The 21,601-nt window shown below is 39.0% G+C and overlaps 1 protein-coding gene across 1 annotated transcript in view; it reads left to right on the top strand.

The window, feature by feature from the left end:
• The window catches only part of LOC112821706 (large ribosomal subunit protein eL19-like), a 475,653-nt gene extending 454,567 nt beyond the window's left edge, over positions 1–21,086 (top strand). The window contains exon 2 of the mRNA XM_073897918.1: positions 21,072–21,086. The gene's annotated coding sequence lies outside the window, so the exon portion shown is untranslated. The remainder of the gene's footprint in view (positions 1–21,071) is intronic.
• Positions 21,087–21,601: the final 515 nt, after the last annotated feature.

Here is a 21,601-nt window from a genome sequence, read left to right as displayed (position 1 = left end):
AAAAGAAAGAGAAAAAAAAAAGAAAAAAAAGATAAAAACAAAAACAGAACAATACAAAAAAAGTAGAATGTGATCAAATATGATCAGGCTAGTGCATAGATCAGTGCCACACACTAGATTTTGGGCGTATTTTGGTCTGTTAGAAAAAAGTGCCTCCTAAAATTTTAAAGGAAGAAAGACATATATGTACAAAATAAGGGTTGATACAATGAAGGGATAGAAGATGACTGTAAAGATGAAAATTATAAAAGATTTTATAAAAGGACTTGATAAGATAAGAAGTTGTTTGGAAAAAGAAAGAAGATTTAAAAAAAAAAGAAAAAAGGGAGAGAATGTGATCAGGCAGGAGACTAGAACAGAGCCATACACTAGTGATTTAGGGTATATTTTGATCTGTTAGAAGAAACTGTATCTCAAAATTTTAAAGAGAGAACAACTTATATATATATGCCAAAAATAAGGGTTAACTACTATGAAGGGATAAAATATGACTCAAAAATGAAAAATAAAAAATGTTTTTTTTTTTTTAAAAAGAGATTGATAAGATGTTGGTTGAAAAAGGGAAAAAGAAAAAAAAAACAGTTAACAAAAATTAACTTTGATGAACAAATGAATCATGGTAAAAAAAAAGCCATGAATTCTATGTGCAGTATTCAACTGTCAACACACCCCACCCATTCCCCTGTCAGGTGCTCCCCAGCTCATCCCACATTTGGGCCCTTAGCTTGGATGTGGGACACCTGGACAAGGTTGACAGAGACTTTGCCGTACTCAGGGCCTCCCAATGTGACATGAAAACAGGCACCGGGTTTAGAAGTGTGCCACACCCTCTACCCTGTGTACTTAACTTGAATCTATACTTTAAGTTTGTTTTTACTGGGTTGGCAGCAAAATCAAATTCAATGATGAGTCCTCCTCCTCATGTGTTCCAATATTTGAACCTGTTTCCAGGCTTGAATCTTCTTATGGAAAGTTTTATATTTCCCCTGTTGTTCTATTTGTCAATTACTAGACCAGTAACTTTCTATTTAATATATGTGTGTATTTGATAGGGAAAGATAAATTTTAGAGTCATTTCTAGGTTTCATTTTGTGAAGTCTTCAGAATTTTGATTTGGGTTATGGATTGATTTAGTGATAATGGCTGTCTTTACAATGATGAGGGTCCTTTTCCAGATGCTTGGCATGCCATTCCATGTATTTAAGTCCTCTTCCGTGCTTTTTAGAAAAGTATTGCAGGGAGCACTGGGTGTTATATGCAAAAAATGAATCTTGGAACATGACATCAAAAACTAATGATGTACTGTATGGTGACTAACATAACATAATAAAAAAAGAAAAAAACCTAAAATTTAAAAAAAAGTTTTACAGATTTAGAGATTTTAATCACAGAAGTCTTTCAGATCCCTTGTTCAAACATTTGATATTTATTTATTTGATATTTATAGTCCATTGTTATCAATAACATCTTTCTTGTTTACCCCCAAAGGCATTGGGTTTTTTTTAAATGTGTTTAATTTTGAAATGGGTTACACGTACTCACTGTAAACATTTTAAAAGGTGCCTTCCATTTATATCTTTTGTACTGTCCTTTCATTTCTTTCTTCCAACTCATTGCACAGTTGGGAATGATTTTCAAAAACTGTATTGAGGCATAATTTAATTCCACAAAATTCACTTATTTTAAGTGTACAATCAAATGATTTTTCGTGAATTTAGTAAGTTGTACAACCACCATCATAATCCAGTTTTAGGACATCCCCACCACTGCAACAAGAGAGTTGAGGGCCCACTTAGAGCGAACCACTCTTCCCATTCTTGGTTCCAGGCAAACACATCTGCATTCTGTCTCTGTAGATTGGCCTGCTGTAGACCTTTCATGCAAGGGGAAACACACTCTGCCGTCTTTGTGCCTGACTTCCTCCACTTAGTAGGATGTTTTGGGAGGCCCTTCCATGTTTACTGTGTATCAGAACTTCACTTGTTCTTACTGCTGAGTAGTATTCCATCATAGGGATAGACCACGTTTTGTTTGCCATTCACCAGGTGATGGGCCACTGGGTTGTTTCCACTTTGGGCTATTATAAATAACGATGCTGTGTGAATATTCATGGGCAGAAGTTTTTCATTTTGATGAAGTCGAATACATGTTTTTTCTTTCTAAGTTAAGGCTTTTAGGGTCCTTTTTGAGAGATCTTTTTTACTCCAAGATTGTGAAGTGAATTTTTTTCTGTTTTCTTACAGGGGTATTATATTTTTAATTTTTACCTTTAACCTCTAATCCATCTTAAATTAAGGTTTTTTTATGTAATGTAAAATATGAATCTAGGTAGATTTCTTATAGAGGTATGTAGCTCTTATATTCCTATTTCTTAAAACAATCTTTTCCTCAATAAAGTAGTTTAAGGTCTTAGTCAAAACTATATACTTGTGGGTCTATTTCTGGACTCTCTATTTCATCATTCATTTGTTTGTCTATCTTTATGCTGGTATTACACAGTCTTGATTACCATAGCTTTATAGTGAGAGCTAAAATCAGGTATTATGAGTCTCCCAAGTTTTTCTTCTTCAAAATTATTTTGGCTTATTCTAGATTCCTTATGGTTTTATATAAGTTATAGAATCAGGTTGGCAATTTCTGCAAAAGAAAAAAATCTTCCAGAATTTTGATTGGAGTTATATTGTATCAGTAGATCAGTTTGAAGGGAATTGACATTTTAGAATTATTTAGACTTTCAACCCATAAACATGTTTTGTATCTCTTCATTTATTTATATCTACTTTAATTTCTCTCACCAATGTTTTATAGTTTGAAATGTAAAGGTTTTACACATATTGTAAATCATATTCTTTAAAAAATTTTTATTTTCTAACTGTTCACTGTTGGTATAGAAAGCAAGTATTTCCATTTATTGATCTTTCATCTTATGACCTTGTAAATTCACTTATTAGCCCTAGAAGCTTTCATGTTTTAGATTCCTTTGAGTGATTTTTTTTTTTTTGCAAACAGACTTATTTCTTTGGGAAACAGATAATTTTATTTTTCCTTTCCAATATTTATGTCTTTTATCTCTTCTCTTACTATACGGCCTAGGGCCTCTAGTATAATACTGAATAGAAATGGGAGGAGCAGATATCTTGCTTGTTCTTAAGGAGAAAATATTCAGCTTTCTACCTTTAAGTATAAAGTCTGGGTTTGATTCCAGCTGACGCTTGAACAATGCAGGAGTTAGAGACAATACATTTACAGTACTATACTGTATTTATCACAAAAAAAAGTTAGGTATAAATGGACCCAGGCAGGTCAATCCCATGTTGTTCAAGGGTCAACTGCAATGTTGTTCTTTTCCTGTCTTCCTTAAGATAGATGTTTAGGTCACCGATTTTAATCCTTCCCTCTCTTCTACTATAACTCATGAATATTATAAATCAGAGCTATGTATTTCTAAGCACTGCTTTGATTTTGTCACACAAATATATACATATAAACACATATACACATGTGCACACATTCTGTTCCCTGTATTGTCTAATTTCTCTCATAACTTTTTCTTTGACCCATTGATTATATAAAAGTGCGTTATTTAATATCCAAATAATTTAGGAATTTTTCAGACACCTATTTGTTATTGAATTCCAATTTCATTCTCTCTTGGTCAGATAGTTCACTCGGTATGATTTTAATACTTTTAAGGTGTTGAGACTTGTTTTATGATGCAGAATATAGTCTATCATGGTGAATGGTCCATATGCACTTGATAAGAATATTCTGTGGTTATTGGTGAAATGTTGTAAATGTCGGTTGGTTTGGGTCAATCACTTGTGTTTATCGAGTTTTTTATATCATAAAGAGGTTGAGGGTGTTTTGGATCTATTTTAAGGTTAAGAGTATATTACTGAAAGAAAATCAAAGCAATTTCCAACTATGATTGTGGATTTGGTGATTTTTCACTTCAGCTCTGGCAATTTTTATTTACTGTGTTCTGAAACCCTGTTATTGGGTACATATTCTTTATAATTATTACTTTTTTGATGAATTGCTTTTTTTTAACATTATGAAATGTCTCTTTCTTTGGCAGTACTCCTTGTCCTAAAAATCTACATTGTCTGATATTAATAAAGCCACTCCTGCTTTCTGATAAAGTTTATATGGCATACTTCCCACTTTCATTTTACTTGTGTCTTTTTACTGGCTATGTGCCTTGTAAACACCATGTGCTTGGGCTTTGCTTTAATAATTCCGACTGACACTTTCTGTTTTTAATTGGGGGATTTAGTCCATTTACTTTCTTTTCTTTTAACTGCCCTAAAATCCTATGATTCTGTATTATAATTTACTTTATCTTGAGTGGATTGGGATCCTACTCATTGGTAACGTTAAGGATATCTTAGACACTCACATGTCTATGTTGTATTTGCTTCATGCACACAGTGAACTGAATTCCCATTACTTTCCTCCCCTCTCCATAAACCTTTCTTTATCCTGTTACTAGCTTCATATTATTGAATCCACTATGAATGTTTATTCAGGTCGTACTCAAAATGATTAACTTTACCAGATAAAGATCTAGAATTTACAACATCCTTTAAATTTCTGTTTGTTTTTCCAATGTTTCCATAGCCAAATGCTTTGTTTTATACATTCTCATTACTCTGAAACATTATTTCAAAACAGATGTGGTAACTACATGGAATTATAAACATTCCTAATTTTTTTTCAAATATTTGCAGAATTGAATTACAGAAGATTAGTTTTGAATTTGCAAGTTCTATTTGCTGTGGAAGAAATCAAAAGCATTGTTAGCATGGAGATTTTCTTCTTCAAGAGAGGCACTGTGTAAAATGATAAGTGCCACCATGACTTGACTTACTTAGTAAGTAGCCGAGCATTATCTGAGTGACACCAGAAATTTGTATTATTAGTATTGGTATTATTTATTATTTATTACCCAGTCTAACAATTTCTGTCTTTAATTAGCAAAGTAAATATTTTAATGTAAATATTAATATTGAGTTTGTGCTATCATCGTGCTGTTTGTTTCCTATTTATTATTCTTTATTCATCATTTTCTGGCATCCTTTGGATTAATTATCTTAACATTGCATTTTCCCCCCATTGGCTTATTATCTCAACCTCTTTATTTTTAATATTGCTACAGATTCCTAGGATTTATAAGATGCATTTTAACTTTTCAGTCTACCTTCCAGTAGTTCATACCATGTAAATAAAATGAAAGAACATTAAAGCCATTAAAGCAATATGTTTTATCTCCCCCTTTAGGCTATTGTTGTGATACATATTATTTGTACATGTATTAAGGCCCTACAGTACATGGTTAGTTACTTTTTACTTTAAACAGTAAATTATGTCTTTTTTTAATGATTTTATTTATTTATTTGAGAGAGAGTGAAAGAGAGAACACAGAGGGAGAGGGAGAGAGCTGAGCAGAGAGCCCAACATGGGGCTCGATGCCAGGACCCTGAGATCACAACCAGAGCTGAAGGCAGATGCTTAACCCAGTGAGCCACCCAGGTGCCTCTAAACAGTAAATTATGTCTTAAATCCACTATCAAACATATTCTCCACATATTTACCATGTTTTACTCTCTTCGTTCCCTCGTGTAATTTGTTTCCACCTGGGATCACATTCCTTTACCCTGAAGAACTGCCTTTAACCTGCCTTTTCACGAAGGTTTGTTGGTAATACATTTTCTCAATTTTGCTTTGCATACAAATATTTTTTATTTCACCTTCCTTTTTTATTATTAACATATAATGTATTATTTGTTTCAGAGGTACAGGTCTGTGGTTCATCAGTCTTACACAATTCACAGCACTCACCACAACACATACCTTCCTTTTTAGAAGATATTTTCTGTGTATATAAAATTCTAGGTTAACTGGTTTTTTTTTCTTTCAGCATTTTACAGATGTTGTTTCATTATTTTTGGCTTGCACTGTTTCTCACAACACAGCAATCATTTTTATCATTCTACTATAAGTAATATATTTTCCTCCCTTCTGGCTTAAATTTTCTCTGTATCACTGGTTTTCAACAATTTGCTTATGCATGCCATTGCTTTGTATTTATTCTATCTGTGGTTGGTGAGCTTCTTAGAATTGCGGATTTTTTTCATCCAATTTTGAAATGTTCTCATGATTATTTCATTAAATATTTTTTGTATTTAAATCTCTTTCTTCTGAGACTCTTGATGTTGTGTTAGACTCTTACTGTCCCACAAGTCCCTGAATTTCTTTTCTTTCTTTTTTTCCACCTTCTCTTCCTTTTTCTAAGCTACAGTCTCTTTGTTTCTATTACCCTGTCTTCAAGTTCCCTGATTTTTTTTTCTGCATGATTAAATCTACTGTTAAGCCCACTGAAAGACTTTTTCATGGCAGATACTGGTTTTGGGTTTTTTTTTTTTTTAAACTTTTCATTGCCATTTCCTTCCTTAGATGTCCTATTTGGTCCTTACTATGGTCACATTTTTTTAAAGCTTTGAAAGTAATTAAAATAGCTATTTTAAAAATCTTTGTCTGCTAATTCCAGCATCTCTCTCATATTTGTTTCTATTTCTCTTGGTTTGGGGGTCACATTTTCCTGATTTTCTGAATGTTTTGTGATTTTTTAATTTTATGTTGGATATTTGGGATGCTATGCTGTTTTTGTGTCTGGATTTTGTTATTTTCCTTGAATTGTGACTATTGTTGTAGTAAGAAGTAATTTACTTGTGGATCCACTTGATCCTTTGAAAGCTTATTATAAAGCTTCCTTGGGTGGGTCTAGATTAGCCTTTACCAACGGTGGACTAGCTCTACTTACTACTCAGTTTCAGCAAGGTTTCTCCACTTTGGCTTGGCTGATAAAAACTTAAATATCTCCTACCTCTCACAGAGACTTGGATCTCATTTTTAGCTCCAGCTTCAATAGATGTTCTTTGTTCAAACTGTGTGTGTGTGTGTGCAGCTTCATATTCAGCCATATCCCCAAAAGGACTTCTGGTGCTTCTCTGTATAGTTCCCTTTTCTCTGGTATTCTTTCCCCATCAAGACATCTCCAAACTCAGATCACTGTCTTATCAGCTAAGGATGACCACAGTTAACGTTTGTGCTCCCTGCCCTGCACCACAGTTCAGAAAGTGCCTGCAAGCAAAAATCTCAGGCAATGTGGGAGTTACCTAAACAGTTTTCCTTCTTTCAAGGTATACAGTGCCTGCCGTCCAAAGTCTGGATGAATTTTTAATAAGTATTGTCCACTTCTCTAGTTATTTGTGGTAAGAAGGCTAGTCCAACACCAGATGCTCTGTCACAGTACTGAAAAATCAATTTTGATTACAGCAGTCTCCTGCTCAAAATTTTTTAGTAGATCAACCACTATTTACAGAATAAACTCAAAATTCCTTAGCCTGAAAATCAGATTCAATCTACTTTATTTCCCACTGCTGTTCTTAAAATATTTTCTACCAAGAAAAATCTCATGCATTCAGCCTAGTTTTTAGAATCAGAGTCTTAGGTTCAAACCCTGCCTGAGGTTTGGTTCTCTGATCTATAAAATAGGAGTGGTGAAGAATAAATACCATAGTTGATATAAAGCACCTAGCATAGTGTCTGTTTTACAATAGAAGCTCAACCATCAGAGGTATTGACGTACGTATCCTAGTAATGCATCTCTCCCCAAGCAGAGTGTAATTTCCTGAAGAACAGACTTATTACTTCATCTCTTTACCCTCCCCATAACCTAAAGCTGTGCCATAAACCCTAATGGTTAAAAACGTTGACCATGTAACTAAACCCCCAAGGTTTGTTCATTGATCCTCCAAGGATGTACTCATGTTATATGAATTAAAAACCAAAGACCCATGCAAAGCAGCAAGAATACTCCTGGGAGCAGAAACAGACATGGTCTGTTGACATGTTGAGCTGACAGTCTAATGCAGGAAACAGAAACTAATGCGATATTTACCAAAAACAAAAAAAACGAACAACCCCAACAAAATATGTAAAATGTATCCATGCTTCTGGCTTGGGTATATTTTACATCTCATTGTCAATTACTCGCTCAAAATCATTCAGTGGCTTCCTATTACCTTCCAAATAAAGTGCAAACTCTCTGACAGTGGGAACTGTCCTGCGGAGAGGAATGGGGGTCAGTGAAAGCATGCAATGAGGAAATGTGACCTAGAGTTGTGCAGCCAAGGGAGGTCTCCCTGAGGAAGCATGACTGCTCTATGACCTGCAGCATGAATTGCCCTTTTCTGGGGAAGAGGTGGGGGAAGAGTAGAGCAGGCAAAGGAAACAGAGCAGAGCACCATGGCAGGAAGGAGGGTGGGGGACGCAGAGAACTGAAATGAGAGGACAAAGTTTGTGTGTGTGCTACAAGATGAGGGTGGAGACGCCTGGCTCAGTCCTTGAGGTCACATTAGGAATTTCCATCTTTAGAGGCACCTGGCTGACTCAGTTAAGTGGCTGACTCTTGATTCTGGCTCAGGTCACAATCTTAGGGTCCTGGGATTGAGCCCTGTGTCAGGCTCTGCGCTCAGCAGGGAGTCTGCTTGAGGATTCTCTCTCCCTCTCCCACGCCTCCCACTTGTGCACTTGCATGTTCTCTCTCCTTCTCTAAAATAAATAAATAAATCTTGAAAAAACAAAAGAATTTCCAGTTTTAGCCTAAGAGCAGTGGGACCCAACTGAACAATTTTTAAGTAGGGAGATTACTCTGGCTCTGCAGTGTCAAGAACAAAGTAGCAATGTGCAGACATAGATGGGACATATCAGTGTTTCAATTACTATTCCTGTTCAACAAATTACGGCTAAATTTCTCAGCTTTTCTTTTTATGGAAGTATAGTTGACACACAATATTACGTAAGTTTCAGGTGCACAACATAGTGATTGGACAAGTCTGTATATTAGGCTACGCTCGCCACATCTGACACCATACAATGCTATTATCATGATGCCATTGACTATATTCCCTACGCTGTACCTTTCATCTCCTAGAACCATCTTTGATTATGCTGATTGATTTAGTGCTTCTGCAACTTGTACAGTTGGGGTGGAGGTGGGAGATGGAGAGAGCAGAAGGCAGAGGGAGAACAGGCATTACTTGCCACTGTTCCATGATGCTTAGGACCTTTGCTGGGAAGACTAAAACCTGGGAGTGAAGGGTCTGGAATCATCTAAATAACTTGATCGCTCACTTGTCTAGGCTTTGGCTGAGACAGCGCAAAAATTAGAACTGCCAGCCAAAATGCCTACATGTGGCCCCTCCACGTGGCTTGACTTCCTAAGAACGTGGTGATCTGAGCATCTCAGGGCTCCAATATGAGCATTCTAGCAAGCAAGATAAAGTTGCCCTGCCTTTTATGACCCACCTCTAAAGTAACACAGTGCTACTTAAATGAGACTTTATTGGTCAGGGCAGTCTCAAATGCAGCCAATTTCAGGGGCACAGAATATAAAACCTCATTTGTCAATGTGAGATATATCGAAGAACTTCAAGGCAATGTTTAAAATAGCAAAATTAGTAATAAAGTCATCTCAGTAGAGATAGTGAGAGAGGAGGGTAGCTTAAACCAATGTGGTGGTAGCAGAGGGGGAGAAAAGTACTTAAGAGGTTACATTAGCAGGACTTGGTGATAGAATGGATATGAGGAAAAAGCGGAGGTTTCCAGAATGCATAGCAGAACGGACAGTGGTACCACTCATAAGCTGTGGAACAGAGGTAGAAGCCTGGGGCATGCACAGTCTGGCTCGAGAGGAAAATAACTTGAATTTGGTTTTGGAAATGCTGAGTTGAGAGGGACTTTTGAGACATTCAAATGAAAGTCAAGTAAACAGCTAAGTGTATGGACTCAACAGAGATACTGGGACTGGCTATGGGGAGTTGTTACTATTTCATTGGTCATTGAAATCACAGATGCAGGTGGGATCAGAGAGGGAATATAAAATGAGAAGTGAAGAGGGACGAGCATAAATCTTTGAGCAACTTTGACATTAACAGCCAGGGAGAGGAGACAGAAGAGAAGTTTTGGAGTTAATAGAAAACAAAGAGTAGCTTGCACATCAAAATCCCAGAAAAGAGAGGAATTAAGCAAAGGAAAGTGGTCAAGAGTGTCAAATGCTGATGAGAGGCTAGATGAGAAGAGGTCTGAGGATCTAGTGCAGGGAGATGATTATTGTTGATGGTGAGATGTGTTCCATCGCAGAAAATGGAAAGAAGCCTGTCTGAAATGGAGGTGGAAAGAGACCCAAGAGTTTCATTCTACAATCACCGATGACCTCAATGTGGCTAAATCCAGTAAATGATTTTGCCACTATTGGCACTTTTAATCACTCTGCCTCTATAATCTCTCTTTACCAAAGAAGGCACCTCTTTGTTTACATTTTTTATTTCTCAGCAAACATACACTCCTCAGAAAACCCTCTACTGTGTTTCATTTAGCTGTCTTCCTCCACCCACCCCTTGCCTGCAGGCATCCTCCTGACTCAGTCCCAGCCCCATACCCACTTTCCCCACGCTGGCTCTCTCCCTCACAGCCTCGCTTACCTCGAGATTGCACACCTGCTTGCAAGATGGCAGCCGAGATGCACATCTCTATCCCAGGTGTTTCTTCCTATGCCCAAGCTTTTCTTTCTGGCTGTTTCCAAGGAGAAATGCAGAGGAGTCTGTTGCTGAAGCAAACAATGTCTCATACCCGAAGTTAAATTAAAGTAGTCTTGTATACTTTTCTTGCCACAGGCTCTTCTCTATTTCTAGTTCCCTATATCTCAAATTCTCACATCACCTTCTGCTTTTTGCTACCTCCTGGCTTCCTGCACTCATCTCTGCCTTTTTGCCTCTCATGAGCACACACAGTCAGGGTAGTTTCCTGCATTGGCCTCGATTCCCATGAATCTCCATCTTCACAGCAATAGCCCAGATCCAGGGTTACACGTGTGTGGCTCTGAGAGCCACACATCAAGCTCCCTGATAATAGTTGCTCAAAGTCATCTTGAAGTGTTACTCTCCTGTGATGCGATTGGCTCATTAAAATAGAAAGGGGAAGACTATAGAAAATTAAGAATGACTAAAAGATTCCAACTTGTTGTCAACTCTGATCCTTTGGCATGGTTCCCTGGAGTGTTATGTTAAAAAAATTCTGAATCTCCATCCAGATTCTTGCAGGAATTCTGAGGTTGATTGGTGCTCTTTGCTATTTTGCTATTTGTCTTGCTCTTTGTTACAGGGTAGAATTAAGTGGCCCCAATTGCAGGTCAAACGCAATCCTCGGTAAGAACATTGGATGAAACAGATGTAGGCCTATATTTTAACTTCAGTAAAAGTATTAGGATATTCCATAACAATTCCAAAAATTCTATGACATATGACTTACTAATAATGTTTGTTAGAAGGTGATATGGTTCAACTTTTGTTCTTTTGCTTCTTTTATGTTATTAGTTTGTCTCCTTCATGCAGGTAGTTATCTCTTAGAGACCTGTTTGTTACAAAGAGCTCTTAAAAGGAATGCCTGACCCAGAACATTTTAATCTATGGATCAATTAAGACCCACCAACATCTCCTCAGGTTGTGACAAGTTGCCCTAGTATTTTGCCTTTGCATTAAACAATATGGAGATATAGAATCTGTCAAAAGAAGTGGGCCACCTTGAGAAAAAACACCCTTGGGGATCCAGCAACTCTCTTTATAGCTCCTAACACTTTCAGCAGGTGATCATGTTCATGTGCAAAACGGGCAAGACCAGGATGTGGGTACCACCATCAGGCAACTCTGAGACAGTTGTTTCTGGCAATTGTCGTATTTGCAATATCACTGTGAATGCAACATGGATGCTACAGCACGGCGACATTACAGACCTAAATTTGGTTATAAAAACATTCCACATAAATTTTTAAAGATTTATAGTTAAGGTTAATGATACTGCTGTGCCTTTGCTCATTGTACGACGATTAACTCAATGGCTGTTGCCAGCTGAGCAATGGCTACTTGGGAAAAAACATGTGGTATTACAAACCTCAATATCATAAAAGCCATCTATGAAAAACCTACAGCGAATATCGTTCTCAATAGGGAAAAACTGAGAGCTTTCCCCCTAAGGTCAGGAACACGGCAGGGATGTCCACTATCACCACTGCTATTCAACATAGTATTAGAAGTCCTAGCCACAGCAATCAGACAACAAAAAGAAATCAAAGGCATCCAAATCGGCAAAGAGGAAGTCAAACTCTCACTCTTTGCAGATGATATGATACTTTATGTGGAAAACCCAAAAGACTCCACCCCAAAACTGCTAGAACTCATACAGGAATTCAGTCAAGTGGCAGGATATAAAATCAATGCACAGAAATCGGTGGCATTCCTATACACCAACAACAAGACAGAAGAGAGACAAATCAAGGAGTCGATCCCATTTACAATTGCACCCCAAACCATAAGATACCTAGGAATAAATCTAAACAAAGAGGCAAAGGATCTGTACTCAGAAAACTATAAAATACTCAGGAAAGAAATTGAAGAAGACACAAAGAAATGGAAAAACGTTCCATGCTCATGGATTGGAAGAACAAACATTGTGAAGATGGCAATGCTACCTAGAGCAATCTACACATTCAATGCAATCCCCATCAAAATATCATCCACTTTTTTCAAAGAAATGGGACAAATAATCCTAAAATTTGTATGGAACCAGAAGAGACCCCGAATAGCCAGAGGAATGTTGAAAAAGAAAAGCAAAGCTGGTGGCATCACAATTCCAGACTTCCAGCTCTATTACAAAGCTGTCATCCTCAAGACAGTATGGTACTGGCACAAAAACAGACACATAGATCAATGGAACAGAATAGAGAGCCCAGAAATGGACCCTCAACTCTATGGTCAACTAATCTTTGACAAAGCAGGAAAGAATGTCCAATGGAAAAAAGACAGTCTCTTCAACAAATGGTGTTGGGAAAATTGAAAAGCCACATGCAAAAGAATGAAATTGGACCATTTCCTTACACCACACACAAAAATAGCCTCCAAATGGTTGAAAGACCTAAACGTGAGACAGGAGTCCATCAAAATCCTAAAGGAGAACACAGGCAGCAACCTCTTCGACCTCAGCCGCAGCAACTTCTTCCTAGAAACATCACCAAAGGCAAGGGAAGCAAGGGCAAAAATGAACTATTGGGATTTCATCAAGATAAAAAGCTTTTGCACAGCAAAAGAAACAGTCCACAAAACCAAAAGACAACTGACAGAATAGGAGAAAATATTTGCAAATGACATATCAGATAAAGGGCTAGTATCCAAAATCTATAAAGAACTTATCAAACTCAACACCCAAAGAACAAATAATCCAATCAAGAAATGGGCAGAAGACATGAACAGACATTTCTCCAAAGAAGACATCCAAATGGCCAACAGGCACATGAAAAAGTGCTCAACATCGCTCGGCATCAGGGAAATCCAAATCAAAACCTCAATGAGATACCACCTCACACCAGTCAGAATGGCTAAAATTAACAAGTCAGGAAACGACAGATGTTGGTGGGGATGCAGAGAAAGGAGAACCTTCCTACACTGTTGGTGGGAATGCAAGTTGGTGAACCACTCTGGAAAACAGTATGGAGGTTCCTCAAACAGTTGAAATTAGAGCTACCATACGATCCAGCAATTGCACTACTGGGTATTTACCCCAAAGATACAAATGTAGGGACCCGAAGGGGTACGTGCACCCCCATGTTTATAGCAGCAATGTCCACAATAGCCAAACTGTGGAAAGAGCCAAGATGTCCATCGACAGATGAATGGATAAAGAAGAGGTGGTATATATACACAATGGAATATTATGCAGCCATCCAAAGGAATGAGATCTTGCCATTTGCAACGACGTGGATGGAACTGGAGGGTGTTATGCTGAGTGAAATAAGTCAATCAGAGGAAGACATCTATCATATGACCTCACTGATATGAGGAATTCTTAATCTCAGGAAACAAACCGAGGGTTGCTGGAGTGGTGGGGGGGTGGGAGGGATGGGGTGGCTGGGTGATTGACACTGGGGAGGGTATGTGCTATGGCGAGTGCTGTGAGTTGTGCAAGACTGTTGAATCACAGATCTGTACCTCTGAAACAAATAATGCAATATATGTTAAGAAAAAAAGAAAGAAGATGATAGCAGGAGGGGAAGAATGAAGGGGGGGGAAATCGGAGGGGGAGAACAGCCATGAGAGACGATGGACTCTGAAAAACAAACTGAGGGTTCTAGAGGGGATGGGTTAGCCTGGTGATGGGTATTAAAGAGGGCACGTTCTGCGTGAAGCACTGGGTGTTATGCACAAACAATGAATCATGGAACACTACATCCAAAACTAATGATGTAATGTATGGTGATTAACATAACAATAAAAAAATTTTTTAAAAACAAAAAAAATGTGGTATTAATGAAACCATATGGTGACCTCTTGGTTTGACCCACCGGCCATTGATGGTGGAATAATTTGCCAATGGAAACTTTCAACAGACTATCCAAAGTATTATGTGAAGTATTATGTGAAGACTATATCAAGTGCATGTTGTGATTGTAGGTGCTGTACAGAAAATAAACAGAAATAGTTGTACAGAAAATACACATGCTTTTTCAAACAAAACAAAAATCCTTTGTCATTTACTGGATAGAACCATTCAACAATTGTTTTCCTCTGACGAGAAGACCTCAAGAAGAGTTACCTGTTCTGCTTCAACATGTTAATAAGAGCTAACGTGTAGGAGCACTTGCTAGAGGGCAGACACTTCACTGAGCACTTTCTAGCTATTATATGTTTTTTTCAAACCAGCCCTAGGAGATAGGCACTGCAGGTACTTTATAGGATGATGAATCGGAAACAGAGAAGGTTAAAGAATTTTCCCTAAGTCACAAAGCTAGTAAAAACTGGAGCTGGGAAACAAAGCCAGGCAGCCTGCTCCCAAGCTTCATGTAACCATTTAAACATACCACTTCAAAAGAGTCATGGGGATCCAGTGGCTGTCACAGATTAACCTTCAGTTAAACACTGAAGGTAAGTAGAACCAGACTAAAGCCAAAGGTTGAGGATGACACAGTGGAGGCAGATGTTTGGGTAAGGAACTAAAGAGGGGCCTTCAGAATTGCATTCTTTCTGTTTGAAGAGGGTCGAGATGTGTGTAAAAAGTAGCCATGGTCAGATGCGACAGGAACAAAGGGATAGTTTAAGGACAGAAGTGAACCAGAGGCTTCTGGAATGTTCTGGAACATTTTTTTCCAGCTTTATTGAGATATAATTAACATGTAATATTGTGTAAGTTTAGGGTGTACAACATGCTGATTTGATCCACATATCTATTGTTCAATGATTACCACAATAAGGTTACCACAATAACATATCCATCACCTCACATAATGACCTTCTTTTGTGTGTGTATAGTGAGAACAACTGAAATTTACTTTCTTAGCCACTTTCAATTATACACTGCAGTATTTTTTTAAAGGTTTTATATATTTATTTATTTGAGAGAGAGAGAGAGAGAGAGTGAGCAGGGGAGGGACAGAAGGAGAGGGAGAAAGAATCTCCAGGAGACTCCACACTGAGCACAGAGCCCAATGTGGGGTTTGATCCCACGACCCTGAGATCGTGACCTGAGCTGAAACCGAGAGTCAGATACTTAACCGACTGAGCCACCCAGGAGCCCCTACAATACAGTATTTTTGACTATGTCACCATGTGGTACATTAGTTCCCCAGAACTTATTCATCTTATATCTAAAAGTTTGTGCCCTTTGACTATCATCTCCCCACTTCCCCCAGACTCTGGAAACTACCATTCTAATCTCTGCTTCTATGTGTTCAACATTTTTAGATTCTATATATAAGTGATATCAAACAGTATTTATCTTTGATTTGTTTCACTAAGCGTAATGTCTCAAGGTCCATCCATGTTGTCACAAATAGGAGCTTTTCCTTCTTTTTATGGCTGAAATAGATTCCATTGTATGTATATATACATACACATACCACATGTTCTTTATCCATTCATCCATAGATGGACCCTTAGGTTGTTTCCATCTCTTGGCTATTGTGAGTAATGCTGCAATGAATATGAGGGTGCAGGTATCTTATCAGGGTGGTGATTTCATTTCCTTTAAATATATACCCAGATGTGGGATTGTGGGATCATATGGTAGTGCTGTTTTTAACTTTTTGAGGAGCCTCCATATTATTTTCCATGGTGGCTGCACCAATTTACATTCCCACCAACAGTGCATGAGGGCTCCCTTTCCTCTACATGCTCAGCAACATTTGTTCTCTCTTGTCTCTGTGATAATAGATACTCTTCCAGGTGTAAGGTGATATCTCATTGTGGTTTTGATTTGCATTTCCTTGATGATTAGTGATACTGAGCATGTTTTTAGGTACCTATTGGCCATTCGTATGTCTTCTTCAGAAAAAAAGATCTGTTCAGGTCCTCTGACCATTTTTAATTCAATTGCTATTTTTTTGCTATTTCTCTTCCCTAACAAGGAAGATCTGAAAATCTCTGTCCCTGTGCACAGTGAGCATGCCAGTGGAAGCAACTCCTTGTGTATGCACCTGTCAGGCTGAAATCCTACAGGACCACACCCTACACTGCACCTGCAGAATGGAGGGAAGCCTGACCTTCTCGGGTCTCCCCTTCAGATGAACCCTCAATGGCACCAAATGGCCAAGGAGTGTGAGCCTCACTTCATTGCTGACTTTCCCCTTCTCCCATGTTGGATTCTAGTCCTCAGATATCTATGAATCACTAACCCAGATGCCCACTTGAAGAAAATAAAGCATCAAACAGAAGTTTTGAAACTGCTCATCTCTTCTGCAGGTCGGATTCTTTGTGATTTAAATCAGGTGCTGGTTGAACTTGAGTTTGCCCTCTACACCTCTGACCAGTGATCTTGGACTCCCCAGACCACTTTTGGGGTTTTGTTTTGTTTTTTAAGATTTATTTATTTATTCGAGAGAGAGCGCGCAAATGTGTGAGCAAGACAGGCAGAGGGAGAGGGAGAGAATCTCAAGCAGACTCCCCACTGAGTGTGGAGCCCAACATGAGGCTCCATCTCACGACCCTGAGATCATGACCTGAGATGAAACCGAGAGCTGGATGCTTCACCAACTGAGCCACCCAGGCCCTCCCCTTCAGATCACCTTTGGAGTCATTCCCTGATATCATGGTTCTGCCTCAACCCTGTGCTCTTTCTTGATGGGGTTTCCAGGATACTAATCTTCTCTGGGTTCTATCATTGATGAATACAAACAAAACATGTGCTATGGATTAAGATATACAGTCAACATTAACAGTAAATCTGGATTAGAGAGAAAAAAAAGCCGAGCCTCTTACCTCAACACAAGCCTTGGAACCATAAGACCCGGATTTACCGTCATAACTCCGTGGGTAAGGTAAGCCTGTGTCTTCTATATAAAAAGAAGGAGAGAATTAAGGACAAGAAGGACGGGACAGAGGGAGATAAAGAGTGACCCATCCTGACAGAATTTCAGGTCCATCCTTTCAATAAGGTGCTGCTTGAAAGTTAGACCCCAGTCTCACCAGTAACAGAAGCGCTTTAAGAGAAACATGAAGAAGGGAGGATAAGGCAACTTCTAACATTCCCCCCTTATTAGTTCTCTTAACTCCTCAGGCTAGCAATCAAGCGTGTGACTTACTCTTTCGATATCGTCTTTGGGAGAAGAGATTTGTGGTTGATTAGGGGAGTCTTGTTTCCTGTTTTGAGACTGTTCCACTATCCTCTGTTCCTAAGAGAAAGAAGGTTAGGTTGAGCCCTGAAACAGCTCTGCAAGGGGTCAGCACAGGACATTAAATACATTTCTCAATTGAGGACAAAAACTCATGGCTTAATCTCTTCTAGCCTTAAGTGAAGCCAAATAAAATATCTGTATAGACCAGAGGAAATAAGCAATAACTCAGGATGATAATACAATCATATCCCAATTCCACCAACAAAAAAAAAGTCCCCAATTTAAATTGGTTTCCATTATTAAGACCTCAAGAAGAAATTAACCTCTACATCAATTTACTCTGAATTAAAAACCAAAAATCCAAATCATTTTCTACTTATTTCTTTTATTCTACTACTCAGCCAGGGGAGTCTTGATCCCTTTATTTAGCATCAATTTGGTCCTTTCCTACCAGATACCCCTCCATAGTTTATTTCATTCAATGTTTTCCTTCATGCATCCTATTTTCCCCAAATGCTCCAACGTTAAAGCATTTTTACATCACCAACCCCACTGATACTCGTAAAACTTAAAAAACGAATCTTAGCCATTACAACTCATCTCCCAATCAAATACAATTGATTTTCATTACTCCCAGTAATTATGTTCTATAAAGTCATTGTGAACACTGATTTGCAAATACTTCTTGTGCTTTGGACGCTAGCCAACTTCAGCATCAGGCTTGGAGGGCAGTTTAAGCCATGAAATCACCAACAAAAAGCACAAAAATGCAAAGATCTTGGTACTAACTAGACCGTGAAAAGGACCTCTGTTTGCAATACGAGAGTTGAAACAAGAAGGCAGAGCATTGCCTTTTTCCACATCAGGTGGGAACATGCACAGTGGATGAGTCAAATTTGTGCCATTCTGTGCATGTCCATGAATACTGCAACAGCACCAGGAGTATTGATTTCGGAGTTGCAAAGAAATTTTAGCGAATGGGCAAAATCACAAATACAGAATCCATGAATAAGGAGGATGAACTGCATGTTGTCAGAGCCCAGGACACAGTTCATTCTAGACCAGTGTCCTGTCACCTTGCAAAGACCACAGAAGATATCTGATTTGCCTGGAGCAAGGAGCATGGGCAAGGAAATGCAAAGAAAAGGAGAAAGTCTTTTGTTAGCCTTACCAAGATGCCGGCTAGTCTGTGACTCTTCCTCAGCATCCTCAGCCTCTGAACTTCCTCACATGTGGATGGAGGCTTTCTTCTAAATGGTAATTGCGGCACTGTGCTCACCACACCCTGGAGGAAAAGAAATCCTCCTCTGTACCCCACCTTCTCACTGAGGGAGCTTTGGGTCTTTGGGGTCTTATTATCAACCACATAGAACCTACCTAGGACGAGGTCTGGGGGATAACATTCCCAAATGTGCAGCACACACTGTGTTTTTCAGGAAACTACCAGGCCAGCTGCCATAGTGATCTCTGAGAGGCAAAGCCCAACACCGAGAAACCAAACTCTGACTTGCGGTGGCAGCCACTTGGCTTCAGGTGCTCTGGTTAAGTGGATTCCTGGAAATCCAATCCTCTGGCAAGACCTCACTTCTCAACTTCAGGTGAGTCTGCAGGCTTCAAAAACAACATGATGGGTGGGTCTCTAACTGCCTTGAAGACTAGGGACCCAGGGACTGGAAGGCAAAGATGAGGGGATCTTTAGGCAGAAGACCATCTATTTTTCTCCCCTTCATTCTGTTTCAAATCTAGAGGTATAAATTGAAAAAGTTCCGGGGCACATGTGCTTGAGACTTTTTGTTCTGGTATCATTCCCAGGGTGGGGCTGGGGGTGGACCATGGCAGCACCAGATTTGCGGCCCACGTTCTGTCCCTCTTTATAAAATACAGGGGGAACTTACTGGTTTTTTTTTTATTTAAATTCAATTGGCCAACATAGGGTACATCATTAGTTTCGGATGTAGTGTTCAATAGTTCATCAGTTGCTTATAACCCACAGTGCTCATCACATCATGTGCCCTCTTTAATGCCCATCCCCGAGTTGGTGATGGAACTTACTGTTGACGGGGCCATCTTTGGGTTCAAGGGGTCTGTGCACAATCCCTCAAGCATAGAGAAAGACCCTGTGCTTCAAAGCTTTATGTTAATTCTGGATCAGTAATGCACCAAGTCTGATGAAGTTTGTGGGACTCAGGCTGTAAGCTCAACCACTAGGGGTGGCTGGTTTTTATTAGAGGATCCTTATAAAAAGGATGGATGATCTCATCACATAGTAAGTCAGTTAGCTTTCTGAATTGAGATTAAAACAAAAAACAAACGAAACTTCAACAAGAACCAAAAGGACATTTCAAAAGATTTGCCTTACCTTTAAGAGTGCTGTTGATTTGACACTAAAGAAGACTGGTGTTTGTTTAAAGAAACAAATAAAAACCAAACAAACAAAAAATACAATTTTTTGGTCCTGTAAGTCAGAACAAGTGTAGTGTTAGAACTTTTGTTTTTTAAATGAAGAAGGACACATGAATATCCAGCTGGAGAAGAGAGGAATTTTGCTAGGAAGAAAGTAATGACCTTAAAGGATAGTATAGACCTTTTATAAAGGTCTATGACTGGACCTAACTATTCCTGAAGACTGGGGCAAGTTCTTGACCCAGAGACAACGATGAAGGGGAGAAATGGAAGATCCAGGAGTGGGCTGGGATGGCCGCCCGGGAGGGAGCCCCAAGTTCAGAACTGCCAGAAGGTGCTTCCTAAACTCAAGATGGGGACAGTGACGTGTTTGGGAAGTCTTCGGAGACAGACAGCGTGGTTTATGCACGTATAGACAGCTCTAGAGGATCAGAGTAGAATATTTTAAATGTTTTTTGACAGGTTGCGTGGTACCGGAAAACACAGAAAACAGTCATGGCATGTCCTCGGGGGGGGGGCATGCCAAGAGGAGAGTGGGGTGACGTCTTCAAGGGAAGATCCAGAGATGATGAAATGAATCCCCAAGAAGCGAGCAGAACAACCAGGCAAGAGGTTCCAGCATGCTCCACAGATGGCATTGCTGTCCCAGAAAGCGACCACCTTCAAAGTAACTCCTGGAAGGCTGGTCTTTTTTAGCGCAATACATACTTGCAGAAAGAAGAAGAAATTCCTTAAGCTACAACATCAGCTGCTTCAGATAAAGGAATTCTGTGATGCATGCATTCCAAAAATAAAACAAGAACTTTAAACCCCACTGGGGCTATTTGACTCCATCTCTCTCCCTCTCTGTGTATATGTGTATGTAAACCTTTCCTTTCCTAGTAAGGAAGGGTGCTTTTAGGAGTTGACCTCACCTAATAGTGATTTAAACTCTGTCACTGAACTGAAGAATGGACATAAAGCCCTCCTAGATGGATGTGTCCTCTTGCAAGCTGGAGCTGCCCTTCAATCTCCAAGCGCCAAGACACTAGATATAGTGCCAACTACATGAGCTGGTAAAAGTACTTCTGTTATTGTTTACCAACCAAGAAATTCCAGGATAGCTGTTTTGCTTCTACACATCAAACTTCTTTTAGAGCTTCTTTTTTTTTTGCCTTTTTCCCCCTTTTCAGATTTTTTTTAAAATGTCCCCACTATCTATACAAATTATATTACATCACATCCCCTGATCACATCAGATCAGCAAACTGCCCAACCTGTTTGTTACCTCAAGTGACAGAATACAATGCAGAACCTAACAGGAAATGTTTTAGGGAACTCAAGGCCTTGCAGGACCCAGAAGGCAGACAAACACAGTGGTTAGGAACAGACTTCTGAGGTCAGACCACCTGTGTATGAAACTCCCCTACTGCTTACAGCAGTGTAATCTTGGGCAAGTTATTTAGCATCTCCAAACCTTAGTTTCCTTATCTGTAAAAT

The sequence above is a fragment of the Callorhinus ursinus genome, unplaced genomic scaffold, assembly GCF_003265705.2.
Source record: "Callorhinus ursinus isolate GAN/ISIS: 27379988/994484 unplaced genomic scaffold, GSC_fseal_2.0 scaffold10, whole genome shotgun sequence".
Classification (NCBI taxonomy): domain Eukaryota; kingdom Metazoa; phylum Chordata; class Mammalia; order Carnivora; family Otariidae; genus Callorhinus; species Callorhinus ursinus.
Note: the sequence above shows the minus strand (reverse complement) of the source record. Positions and strands in the feature narration are given on the sequence as shown.